Consider the following 12,170-nt stretch of genomic DNA (forward strand, 5'->3'; position numbering starts at 1 on the left):
CATTACTCGTCTCCTTTGGTTGAACCTCAAACGTTTGAAATGTACACAGCTTGGCAGGCTGGACAGTGCAGCTGAGCATCAAGAGGCCATGTCCCAACCATCTGTTGCCCCACTTAATTCCAGCTTTCTGCCCTTCCCGCAGCTTGGGAGCACTGGGCTTGACAGGCAGATGCAGGACAAAGACAACTGCAGCCTTGGCTTCAAACAGTTGCTCATACAGTGTCTTGGGTGGTGGTGGGAGGGACGGGGAAATCATTGAGTTGATTCTAAGTGCTTTGCCTTGACATATGGAGTTTTTTCCTCCACCTCAGAGATCCGGAGAGTTTTAGAGACAAAGACTAAGGGTGTTATCTTTTGTTTCCCTTCTATCAGGGCGGATCAGTGGATTTCAAACTGTGCTCAGCTACTCTGAGGTCATTCAGCAGTGCCAATGGAAAGATTAGAATCTCAATACAATTATATTTAAATATTTTTCTCTTTTTTCTTATTTTATTATTATTATTTTTTTTGAGACAGGATCTCGCTCTGTTGCCCAGGCTGGAGTGCAGTGGCATGATCTTGGCTCATTGCAGCCTTGACCTCCCCTAGGTCCCATCTCAGCCTCCAGAGTAGCTGGGACTATAGGCACATGCCACCATGCTCAGCTAATTTATTTTGTATTTTTTTTTCCCCTTAAATATGGGCTTTTGCCATGTTATTCAGGCCGGTCTCAAACCCCTGGAGGCTCAAGCGATTCTCCTGCCCTGGCCTCCCAAAGTGTTGAGATTATAGACATGAGCCACCGCCTCTGGCCCTATTTAAATATGTCTTAAAACAGCTATTAAAATGTTTAGGGGGCCGGGCGCGGTGGCTCACGCCTGTAATCTTTGGGGGGCCAAGGCGGGTGGATCATGAGGTCAGGAGATCGAGACCATCCTGACTAACATGGTGAAACCCTGTCTCCACTAAAAATACAAAAAATTAGCCGGGCGTGGTGGTGGGCATCTGTAGTCCCAGCTACTCGAGAGGCTGAGGCAAGAGAATGGTGTGAACCCGGGAGGCGGAGCTTGCAGTGAGCCGAGATTGTGCCACTGCACTCCAGCCTGGGCAAAAGAGTGAGACTTCGTCTCAAAAAAAAAAAAAAAAAAAAAAAAAAGTTTAGGGGACAGGTTTGGTGGCTCACACCTGTAATCCCAGCACTTTGGTAGGCTGAGGCAGGAGGATAGCTTGACCAGCCTGGGCAACATAGCAAGACCTTGTCTCTACAAAAAAAATTTGAAAACTTAGCCAAGTATGGTTCCATGTGCCTATAGTCTCAGCTACTTGGGAGGCCAAGGTGGGAGGATCACTTGAGCCCAGGAGTTAAGGGTTTTAACACACTGTGATCGTACCTGTGAATAGCCACTGCACTCTATCCAGCCTGGGCGTCACAGCAAGACTCTGTCTCTAAAAAAGTTTAGTCCATAACAATATAAGTGCATTAAACGCTTACTTTTAGCATGTCAAGACCTTGGTGGTTTAAGTTGCATCACCAGGTAAACTAATTTTTTAACAGGGCAGCCAATTTTATTTTTTATTAATAGATTTTATATTTTAGAAAAATTTTAGGGCAGGTGCGATGGCTCACGCCTGCAATCCCAGCACTTTGGGAGGCCAAGGCAAGTGGATCACGAGGTCAGGAGATCAAGACCATCTTGGCTAACATGGTGAAACCCCGTCTCTACTAAAAATATAAAAAATTAGCCAGGCATGGTGGCATGTGCCTATAATCCCAGCTACTCAGGAGACTGAGGCAGGAGCATTGCTTGAACCCGGGAGGTGGAGGTTACAGTGAGCCTAGATCACGCCACTGCACTCCAGCCTGGGTGACAGAGCGGGACTCCATCTCAAAAAAACAAACAAAACAAAAAACAAAAAGGAAAGAAAAATTTTAGATTTGCAAAAACATTGAGCAAATAATAGAGTTCCCATGTTACCTTCCCCTTTCCAGCAGTCACTTTCTCCTATTAACATCTTAAATTGATAGGGTACATTTGTCACAATTGATAGACCAATGTTGACACATTATTAACTAAAGTCCATAATTTATTCATATTTTTACCTAAAAGCCTTTTTCTGTCCCTGGATCCTGTTTAAGATAATACCTTACATTTTGCTCTCATATCTCCTTAGGCTTCTCTTGGCTGTGACAATTTTTCAGACTTTCCTCGTTTTTGATGACCTTCTGAGTTTTGAAGAGTACTAGCAGAGAATTTTGTAGTATGGCCCTCTAGTGAGATTTATCTGATGGTTTTCTCACAAGTAGACTGGAGTTAAGAGACTTGGGAAGGAAGATCACAGAGATAAAGGTGTCATTTTCATTATATCATTCAAGGGTATGTACTATCAACATGATTTATCAACATGATTTATGAGTGTTGATGTTGACCTCGATCACCTAGCTGAAGCAGTATTTGTTTTTATTCTTTTTTTTTTTTTTTTTTTTTTTTGAGATGGAGTGTCACTCTATCACCCAGGCTGGAGTGCAATGGCACAATCTCAGCTCACTGCAATCTCTGCCTCCCTGGTTCAAGCAATTCTCCTGCCTCAGCCTCCCAGGTAGCTGGGATTACAGGCACCTGCCACTCCACCTGGCTAATTTTTGTATTTTCAGTAAAGATGGGGGTTTCACCATGTTGGCGAGGCTGGTCTTGAACTCCTGACCTCTAATGATCTGCCCGCCTCGGTCTCCCAAAGTTCTGGGATTACAGGTGTGAGCCACTGGGCCCAGCCTATTTTTACTCTTTTTTAAATTAAAAATTATGTAAGTATCGATTCACAGCCATTCTACACTTTGGGTTGTAATCCAATATTACTTTATCTTGTTGGTGACATTGTTCCAACTTTGGCCACTGGGGCACAGTTTACTCCTGTGCCTCCCTGACATACCCCCATCTGTGTAGTGTTTTTTTATTTTTTGAGACAGAGTTTCGCTCTTGCTGCCCAGGCTGGAGTGCAATGGTGTGATCTCAGCTCACTGCAACCTCTGCCTCCCAGGTTCAACCAATTCTTCTGCCTCAGCCTCCCAAGTAGCTGAGATTACAAGCAAGTGCCACCACGCCCGGCTAATTTTGTATTTTTAGTAGAGAAGGGGTTTCTCCATGTTGGTCAGGCTGGTCTCAAACTCCCAACCTCAGGTGATCTGCCCACCTCAGCCTCCCAAAGTGCTGGGATTACAGGTGTGAGCTGCCGTGCTCAGCAGTAATTTTTTTCTAAACTCAATTTTGTGCAGACTTTGGCACAAGCTCCTCCCAGCATCTCTGAGCCCAGCTAGCACTGAGATGGGTGTGTCAAGCGGATGTTGCAGTGCTGTGCCAGCCTGGGCACGTCTGCTTGTGAAGAGCAAAGCAATGAAGAGCCGAGAGCTTCCTGCAGTTGGGTGTACCAGGCTCCATAAACCACCAGAACTATAACAGGGAACACCACCGGCAGAGTGATGAAATTGTCTTGTTTGTTTAATATTTGTCATAAGTTTTAGTTGTTTATTGCCTGATTTTTATGTTTATGATGACGAAAAGCAGTTGTTATATATTTTGATAGTTACTCATTCAACTTTGAAACAAATATTTCTACTGCTTCTCTTTCTAGCTTCTAGATTGGTTTAATTGAACACTATTCTAATCTCAAAAGAGAATCTGAAAAAAAATCCTTTAGCAGGAGTTAAGAGCACAAATCCTGGATTGGGACTGCCTAGATTTAAGTCCTTGACCTCAGACAAAACACTCCTCTGTCCCTCAGTTTTCTCATTTACAAAAGGGGGATGTTAATGATAGACCCACTTCAAAACGTTTGTTAAGTGAATTAATATATGCAAAGTGATTAGGACAGGGCCTGGCATATAGTGAGTGCTACGTAACAGTTTTTTGTGGCGGCTGTTGTTGTGTCTCGCTCTGTCACCCAGGTTGGAGTGCAGTGGTGTGATCATGGTTCACTGTAGTCTCAACTTCCTGGGCTCAAGCAATCCTCCCACCCCAGTCTCCCAAGTAGCTGGAACTACAGACATGCACCAAGATGCCTGGCTATTTTTTAAATTGTTTTTTGTAGAGACGGGGTCTTGCTATGTTGCCCAGGCTGGTCTTGAACTCCTGGGCTCAAGTGATCCTCCTGCCCTAGCCACCCAAAGTGCTGGGATGACAGGCAGGAGCCACAGTGCCCAGCCAGTAATAGTTGTTATCATTATTATTTATAACCATCCATCTGTATGATCAGAATTTTCTCAGAACCGTGTGTACCAAAGCAAAATGCAAAAATAAGTTGGATGAGGAGACTGAAATAAGACTGTGAATTGGTCAGAACTCTGACTTAAAAATGCAACAGAAACTGGCTCTGGATGATTTTAAGCAGAAGAGGGATTTATGTAAAGATGCTGGGCAGCCCACAGGTCTCTGGGAAGGCTAAAGAGCCAGTTTAGGGCATGAATGAGAGCAAAGGGTGTGAGACGGCAGCCAGGAACATGGCCAGAACTGTGGAGCACAAGCTATGCAGACAGTCCTGCTCTGTTCTCAGAACACTGGGCAGCTGTGCCACAACCATGGCTGGGGTCTGAACCATGACCCTGCTGCTGTTGCCCTGGAATCTGGACAAGGCTGCAGTAGCCATGGCCACTTCCACCAGAAAAGGTTCTGTGCCGGGCTCTGGCTTGGTCCAGGCTCCTTGGTCCACGGAACCTGAGTGGCCCAGCCGAGATCACATGACTAAGCCCTGCAGCTAAAGGAGGTTGAGAAGTATCTGGCATTTTCAGCCTCTATGTTGACAGGTAAGCAAAAGGCTCCAGCTTCCATGAAGACTCCTAAGATGGCATCTTCCACAAACCTGGGAAGGGACTCCAAAACCGGGTAGCCAAAAAGTAACAAATGTTACTCATTACCCTGCTTTCAAATTTTGTTCCATCGTATTGGCATCATTGATGGACTTTATTTTTTTATTTTTATGTTTTTGAAACGGAGTTTCGCTCTTTTTGCCCAGGCTGGAGTGCAGTGGCGCGATCTCAGCTGACTGAAACCTCCGCCTCCGGGGTTCAAAGGATTGTCCTGCCTCAGCCTCCCAAGTAGCTGGGATTACAGGCGCCCACCACTACACCCAGCTAATTTTACAAAAAACTACAAAGTTTTAGTAGAGAAGGGGTTTCTCCATGTTGGCCAGACTGGTCTCAAACTCCTGACCTCATGATTCACTCGCTTTGGCCTCCCAAAGTGTTGGGATTATAGGCATGAGCCACCGTGCCCTGCCCATTGATGGACTTTATAACAAGCACTGGCCCAGTGCTCTGGTATCCCTTGTATTTTTCCTTTTAAAAAAAAATAGAGATGGGATCTCTCTATGTTGCCCAATCTGGAGTGCAGTGGCATGATCTCAGCTCACTGCAACCTCTGCCTCCTGGGTTCAAGCAATTCTCCTGCCTCAGCCTCCCGAGTAGCTAGGATTACAGGTGTGCGCCACCACACCTGGCTAATTTTTGTATTTTTAGTAGAGACAGGTTTTGCCATGTTGGCCAGGCTGGTCTCGAATTCCTGACCTTAGGTGATCCTCTCTCCTTGACCTCCCAAAGTGCTAGGATTACAAGTGTGAGCCACCGTGCCCGGCCGTATTTTTCCTTTTTTTAAAGACTAGAGATGGAATCTCGCTATGTTGCCCAAGCTGGATTGCAGCAGCTATTCACAGGCATACCACAGCTCACTGCAAACTCAAATTCCTGGGCTCAAGTGCTCCTCCCGCCTTAGCCTCTCAAATAGATGGGACTACAGGCAAACACCACCATGCCTAATTTTGTATTTTTTTTTTTTAATGGAGTCTTGTCCTATTGCCCAGGCTGGAGTGCAGTGGTACAATCTCAGCTCACTGCAACCTCTGCCTCCCAGGTTCAAATGATTCTCTTGCCTCAGCCTCCCGAGTAGCTGGGATTACAGGCATGTGCCACCACACCCAGCTAATTTTTGTATTTTTATTAGAGACGATGCTTCACCATGTTGGCCAGGCTGGTCTCGAACTCCTGACTTCAGGTGATCCTCCTGCCTCGGCCTCCCAAAGTTTTGGAATTACAGGCATGAGCGACTACACCCAGCCTAATTTTGTATTTTTTAAATCAACAGATGCCAAAATGAACACTACTATCATGTGGACTCTTTGAAATGTTGTGCTTTCAAAACGAAGTCTTCATGTTAGAATGTTGCAAACCCTTCACATCGTCCCAACACTCCTTTCCAAAGTGCAGAAATGGAGGCCCAAGGGGTGAAGTGACTTATGCAAGTCCACACAGTTGGTTTAGTAGCAGGACTGGGTCTCGTGTCGCAGTTCTTAATGTTGCCTCATTGCTGTGCTGCCAGCAGCCAGCTCAGGAACAGGCCCGGCCCTCCAGCCCCACAGCCACCTCCTTCTCAAAGCAGGTCTTGACAGGAACCCAAAGCTGCTCTGGAATAGTGGCCTGTGGCTGCTGCTGCTGCTTTCCTCATCTTTACTTCTGTGTTGTTTTTTTTTTGTTTTGTTTTGTTTTTGAGACGAAGTCTCGCTCGGTCGCCCAGGGTGGAGTGCAGTGGCCGGATCTCAGCTCACTGCTAGCTCCGCCTCCCGGGTTCACGCCATTCTCCTGCCTCAGCCCCCCAAGTAGCTGGGACTACAGGCGCCCACCACCTCGCCCGGCTAGTTTTCTGTATTTTTTTGGTAGAGACGGGGTTTCACTGTGTTAGCCAGGATGGTCTCGATCTCCTGACCTCGTGATCCGCCCGTCTCGGCCTCCCAAAGTGCTGGGATTATAGGCTTGAGCCACCGCGCCCGGCTCCTCATCTTTACTTCTGGGATGAGAAGTCCTGAGTGACTTTCTCTCTGCCTTCTAGCTCCTCCACAGAGACAGGAAGGAAAAAAAAAAAGAGCAAGGCTGACAACAACCCCTGCACTGGGAGTGCTGTCCTCCCTGATGGTAATAGACCTGGGAGGACCTCGCCTAATAGACTCTGACCTCTGCCAGGCTCCACTCAGCCGCTTCTCAGAGTTGCTCACCTCCTCCCTCCCTCACTTTTGACTTGCTCCAGATCCTATGAACCAGAGTTCCTGGTCCTGCCTTCCTGCCCTGGTTCCCAGTCCCATGCTTTGGTCACATCCTGACATGGGCTGTGTGTACCCAGCACCGGAACTGCCTGTCTCCTCGCCTGGTCAGCCAGATCTGGAGCCAGCCACTCCTCAGGAAGCTCCGGAAACAGGGCTCATACCCTATTTTCCCTGGCATCCTCGGCACCCAACAGGGCCTGGCGCTGCAAACCCTCGTTGAGAGGAGGAATGGCCTGTTCTGTGTGACTGCTGCCCATGCCTCATCATGACAAATTAGAACAAAGGAAGGTGGAGGTGCTGAGAGGGCATTTCTACCAAACTATGAGCCACTTCTCTTACATGCTACCTGGGGGGATGTCTGTCTTATGTTGAGACCAGTTATGTAGATCTGAAATTCAAATGCCATAAACAAGATCTGGGCTGTGACCTGCCCAGGCCAGAGCAAGGAAAACTGGTCTTGGGAATCCAGAAAGAACTTCAGGATTAGGCAAAGCCTGCTGAGCTAAACCAAGAAGTGAGATATACATTCATTCATTCATCCATTCAATAAATATGTATTGAGGGCCAGGTGCAGTGACTCACACCTGTAATCCCAGCACTTTGGGAGGCCGAGGCGGGCGGATCACAAGGTCAGGAGATCGAGACCATCCTGGCTAACATGGTGAAACCCCGTCTCTCCTAAAACTACAAAAAAATTAGCCAGGCGTGGTGGCGGGTGCCTGTAGTCCCAGCTACTCAGGAGGCTGAGGCAGGAGAATGGTGTGAACCCAGGAGGCGGAGCTTGCAGTGAGCAGAGATTGTGCCACTGCACTCCAGCCTGGGCGACAGAGCAAGACTCTGTCTCAATAAATAAATAAAATAAATAAATATGTATTGAGCACCATGTGTGTCAGGTTCTGAGAGAGGCACCCAGAGATTTAATGGTAAATGAGATATACTCCCTGCCCCCAAGGAGACAAAGCAGGGAATTGGTATCTACCATAGATTATGATGTGGGCTAGAATAATAATAGCTAACATTTACGGAGTGTTCACTATATGCCAGACTCTGCACTAAGCCGTTGAGGCTGCATTGTTTCATATAATCCTTACAGAAACTGTATTAGTAGATATTATTATTATTCCATCTTACAGATGAGGAAACAGAGGCACAGAGAAGTTAAGTGACTTGCCCAATGTCACACAGCTGGGGCACATAGCATACCAAGAATTTAAATCCAGGCTGGGTGCAGTGGCGCACGCCTGTAATCCCATCACTTTGAGAGGCCAAGGCAGGCAGATTGCTTGAGGCTAGGAGTTCAAGACCAGCCTGGGCAACATGGCGAGACCCTGTCCCTATAAAACAAACAGAAAATTAGGCACGGTGGTGCGCACCTGTAGTCCCAGCTACTTGGGAGGCTGAGGTGGGGGGATCGCTTGAGCCCAGGAGGCAGAGGTGGCAGTGCACCCTGATTATGTCACTGCGTTTCCGCCTAGGTGTCAGAGTGAGATCCTGTCTCAAAAATAAACAAATAAGTAAGTAAATCCAGGAAGTTAGACTCTAGGGCCTGTGCTTCCAGAGGACAGCACAGGGTATTATCGTAGCACAGAGAGAGGTACCTGACATGGGAGGGCAAGGAAGGCTTCCTTGAGGAGATCACATGTGAGCGGAGTCCAAAACAATCAGGCAGAATTAGGAGAACAGGGGAGGAAAGGGCATTCCAGACTGAAGGAACAGCACGTACAAAGACTGGCGGCAAGAGGCCATAGTGAGTTAATTACTATTTAGTGAGTACCAACTGTGTGTCAAGGACATCTAGAAGCCTTCAGGGACTGTAATCAGTATCAAATGACTGGCTTGTCTGGGATGAAGAGAAGACTGGGGAGAGAAGCGGCTGGAAGGTACAGGAAGTACCAGTTCACAAAGGTCTTTAAATCCAGGCTAAGGAGTCAAGACTTTATCCACAGGGCAGTGGGGAGATGCTTAAGGATAAGCAGAGAGTTTCCTAATCAAGTTGTACCTCAGTAAACTCACTTTGAACCATACTAGTTAAAGGAATGAAGGCACGCAAGGCTGGAGGGCATGCTAGGTGCCCACTCCGGAGATGATGGTGGCCCAAAGAGGTGATTGGCAGTGGCAGGAGAGACAAGTAGCCTAGTTTGATTATTTCATTGAAGGGGAGCTCACCATCAAACCAGAAGATTCGTGGGGACCAAGATACCAGCCGAGCCTCAGAGGGTCAAGGGTCAGCAATGGCCCAGTGCCAGGCAGTTGGCCAAAGTCTGAACAGGTGAGGAGACGGGAGGAGAAAAACCCAGCAGGAGTTGGCGTGGACCCTGCAGCAGGAAAGGACTCCAGCCCTGGGGGGACTGATGAAGAAAGAGAATTTTCCATCAAACAACTGGGGACAGGGGAGACAATGGGAAACCAGAACCAGAAAGGCGAGTCCCTCAGGCTGGCAGCCAGACCGAGGATGCTCAGCTTCGAGAAAGGGATGGAGTTCCTTCTGTGTCCCTCCTCCTCCCTGGTCCTAAACACCCCCTTCCATGGCAGGTGGATTCTGTTTTTGTTTGTTTGTTTGTTTTGGTTTGGTTTGTTTTGTTTTTGAGATGTGGTCTCACTCTGTCACCCAGGCTGGAGTGCAGTGGCACGATCTCAGCTCACTGCAACCTCCACCTCCCAGACTCAAGTGATCCTCCCTCCTCAGCCTCCTGAGAAGCTATGACCACAGGGATGCACCACCATGCCTGGCTATTTTTTGTATTTTTGGTAGAGATGGGGTTTTGCCATGTTGCCCAGGCTGGACAGGTGGATTGTTTAATCAGGTTGGGTGAAGAGGGGGCAATGTGGTGAAAGGGAAAGAGCAGGAGTTTTGAAGTCAGAGTCTGAGTTGAATCTCATCCTTGAGCCACTCACTAGCTCTGTGACTTCAGGTAAGTTACTTAACCTCTCTGAGCCATAGCTCATTCATCTGTAAAATGAGAATAAACAACAACTACTCCCCAGGGGTTGCTGAATGGGAATAGCACCACTAGCTCCTGCAGTGGAGTTATTGTGAGGATGCAGAGTTAACATTTGAAAGCCCAGGGCCTGGCACCAGGGTGGGAGCTCAGTCAATTCATCAACTATCCTCCTTCATCAGAAACCATCCATGTGCAGGACCTTAGGCTGAGGCTGCCTTTTAACAAATCCAGGGAAATATCACCATTTCATTTAGCAGGCCAGGAATCAGGGTCAGAGAGTTAAGAAACATTTCCAACTTCACATTGCATTGTTTCTCCAAACTGTAGTCTTGCATCTTCTGCACAACTTTTTCAATATCAACTGTACCTATACTATTTTTTGCTTAATGTTTTATTTAAATTAGTCCCTTTTTTACATTAATCAATGTATTCTTTTATTTAAGAGATGGGGCTAGGTGCGGGTGGCTCATACCTGTCATCCCAGCACTTTGGGAGGCTGAGGTGGGCAGATCACTTGAGGTCAGGAGTTTGAGACCAGCCTGGTCAACATGGTGAAACCCTGTCTCTACCAAAAATACAAAAATTAGCCGGGGATGGTGGTGCATGCCTGCAATCCCAGCTACTTGGGAGGCTGAGGCACAAGAATCACTTGAACCCGGGAGGCAGAGGTTGCAATGAGCCAAGATCATGCCACTGCACTCCTGCCTGGGTGACAGAGCAAAACTCTGTCTCAAAAAAAAAAAAAAAAAAAGGCCGGGCTTGGTGGCTCACACCTGTAATCCCAGCACTTTGGGAGGCCGAGGCAGGCGGATCACAAGGTCAAGAGATCGAGACCATTCTGGCCAACATGGTGAAACCCTATCTCTACTAAAAGTACAAAAATTAGCTGGGCATGGTGGTGCTTGCCTGTAATCCCAGCTACTCAGGAGGCTGAGGCAGGAGAATTGCTTGAACCTGGGAGGCGGAGGTTGCAGTGAGCCAAGATCACCACTGCACTCCAGCCTGGTGACAGAGCGAAACTCCGTCTCAAAAATAAGTAAATAAATAAAAGATGGGGTCTCGCTATGTTGCTGAGGCTGGAGTGCAATGGCTAGTATTCACAGATGTGATCATAGCACACTACAGCCTTTTCAAGAGATCCACCTGCCTCAGGCTCCCAGGTAGCTATGACGACAGGCACATATCTGGTTCCAATGTATGTTTTTCTTTTTTTTTTTTCCCCCACATCAGATGGGTAATGTGCTGACAATATAACAAGGTTTGAGTTAGGCACATCTCACAGATGAAAGTGAAAAGCCAATTGTCATGCTTATGAACTACAGAAGGATACCAATTTACTTTTTTTTTTTTTGAGACAGAGTCTCACTTTGTTACCCAGGCTGGAGTACAGTGGTACAATCACAGCTCACTGCAGCCTAGACCTCCCAGGCTCAAAGTGAGCCTCCTGCCTCAGTTTCCTGAGTAGCTGGGACTAGAGGAGTATGCTACCATGCCTGGCTAATTTTTTTTTATTTTTTGTAGAGACAGGATCTCACTATGTTGCCCAGGCTGGTCTCAAACTCCTGGGCTAAAGTGATCTTCCCACCTTGGCCTCCCAAACTGCTGGGATTACAGGCGTGAGCCACCGTGCCTGGCCTCAATTTACTTTTTAAAATGGCTTTGTGGGGATGTAATTTGCATACCATCCAACTCACCCATATAAAGCTTATGATTCAGTGGGTTTTTTTTTTTCAGTATATTCACAGAATTGTGCAACATTACCACAATCAATTTTAGAACATTTTCATAATTAAGTTACTTTTAAAGGAAACTTTGCATCATTCTCATAAGTGGAAAACCTGAATTATTTGCCACAAATGGAAGGCAAAACAAAAATAAAGTAAAGAGAGCTGGGCAATGTTATTAAATGCTATCTAGCTAGTGCTGCCTGTGAAGTATCTGAGCTTGAGACTTCTCTTTTTGCCAAAAAGGGAGGATGGGAAGTATTGAAGAGTTGTTGAAGATACACCAGCACTAAACTGAGACTCTCTCTTTAACATAATCAGAAAAACAAAAAGAAAACTGAAAAGAAAAATTACTTTTTCAATATATAATTTAATGCCACATCTCTGAGCCACCCAAAATCATCTTAAGTCTACGTCCCCACGTGCCTCCTCCAGGTAATTTAAG

The 12,170-nt window shown here is 46.8% G+C and overlaps 1 non-coding gene across 1 annotated transcript; it reads right to left on the reverse strand.

Moving 5' to 3' along the window:
* Nucleotides 1-11,225: 11,225 nt before the first annotated feature.
* Nucleotides 11,226-11,329, reverse strand: LOC116276266. The gene has a single exon (XR_004185689.1). It is a non-coding gene; the product is annotated as a small nucleolar RNA U13 (small nucleolar RNA).
* Nucleotides 11,330-12,170: the final 841 nt, after the last annotated feature.

The sequence above is a fragment of the Papio anubis genome, chromosome 7 (assembly GCF_008728515.1).
Source record: "Papio anubis isolate 15944 chromosome 7, Panubis1.0, whole genome shotgun sequence".
Lineage (NCBI taxonomy): Eukaryota > Metazoa > Chordata > Mammalia > Primates > Cercopithecidae > Papio > Papio anubis.